The sequence below is a fragment of the Morone saxatilis genome, unplaced genomic scaffold (assembly GCF_004916995.1).
Source record: "Morone saxatilis isolate NCDOM2014 unplaced genomic scaffold, NCSU_SB_2.0 Contig17, whole genome shotgun sequence".
NCBI classification, from domain to species: domain Eukaryota; kingdom Metazoa; phylum Chordata; class Actinopteri; family Moronidae; genus Morone; species Morone saxatilis.
In genome coordinates this window covers 1,969,655-1,971,099 of record NW_023339729.1, presented here as the reverse complement: position 1 = coordinate 1,971,099, position 1,445 = coordinate 1,969,655, and the positions used below count along the sequence as shown (strand labels likewise).

Below are 1,445 nucleotides of genomic sequence, written 5' to 3'. Positions count from 1 at the left end.
CACTCACTCACTATCTCAGACACACAAATCAAAGCGCCTCTGGGCTCCAACTGCAGCTGCTGCATTCCTCCACCACTCCCTCCCCTCTATCCATCATCCCCTCCCCTTTACCTCCACTTTCCACCAGGCCATCCATCTAATCAATAACCCAGTCAAGAAGCCCCGGCACAGCGCTCTCTCTCTCAGCTGATATTTACATGATACAATCACACACTTTTACAATAAGCTGCTGGAAAACTGCCAGAGAAATGGGGCATTTATCCTAATACACAAAACCACTCTAATAAGGCCCAGATTCAAAAAGTTGATGCTGAGAGTTATGTAACATTTAACAGTCACACACACACACACACTTGTATGTGTGCAGGGTTGCTACTGCTGATAACAGGTTATGCTACATATAATGAACTACTTTCCCCCAGAGAGACATGCAGGCAGGTGACAGCTGTCCTGTGCTGCTCACACTCAAGTTTTTTTTTTTGATCTTGAAGCAAGAATATAACAAAAGTCACTTCTTAGAACTGTTTGCATGTTGTTTGTTATCAGTGAAAGCTGTCAAACCTTTGAGTGGTGTGTTGTGTGGTGTGTGCGGCGCGCGCTTTGTCACCATGAGTGAAGATAATGATTCTGAGTACATTGGTAAACTTCAAGGTTTTATAACTTCAATATTTAAATGAATATTTCTAAATATAAAATCAATTATCACTAACTACTGTTGTAGACCAAATTCTAAACATGATATTTTAAAGATGATATTTTTCTTTACTTTAGGCCTCCAAACATTGAATAGTATAGTTTTTAATCTGAAATTGTGAGTGGTGACCTAGAGAAGAGTTTCTTACCTCCAGTGACGATAATACACTTACATAGATTAGTTTGACAATACAGGTCGAGTTAGGAAACCTTTACAGCGGCTCGATTGAGTAGAAGCAGCAAAAAACAAGCCTGTACAATGAACTCAAGTATGTGTGTGTGTGTGCGCTTGTGAAATCCCCGGAGGTCTCAATAACTAAAAGGCATGAGTGCTATTCTGCATATGCTGCCCCTGCCCCTCCAGCAAAACTACAGTTCAGCCAAAGAGTTCATATACATACATAGGTTTAACACACAACTAATGAAGGGTTTTACACACTGGATAAGGTGTGCCCGGCTGAATGATAGTCATTGTGGCAGAACCAAGAAGAGTTCCAGTAATGTGTATTTGTGTGCCCTCACTTTTATTCCACATGCTGCTATGCTGGGCAAACATAAAATCCCAATCCCAATAATCAGACAGCAAATATTTACTGAGCAGCCTATCCATGTCCGGGACTGATTGGCACATCCTGGGGCCAGAAAGAACCAATCAACAGCCTTCAACTTGTGATAAACCAGCCGGCAACAGTATTAACCGACTTTAGCAGTATAACAAAACTGTACACGGAATTATTTAAAGATCCCTTCCA

The 1,445-nt window shown here is 41.2% G+C and overlaps 1 protein-coding gene across 1 annotated transcript in view; it reads right to left on the bottom strand.

The window, feature by feature from the left end:
- Window positions 1-1,445, bottom strand: part of LOC118326504 (microtubule-associated tumor suppressor 1 homolog) — a 59,897-nt gene that overhangs the window by 8,525 nt on the left and 49,927 nt on the right.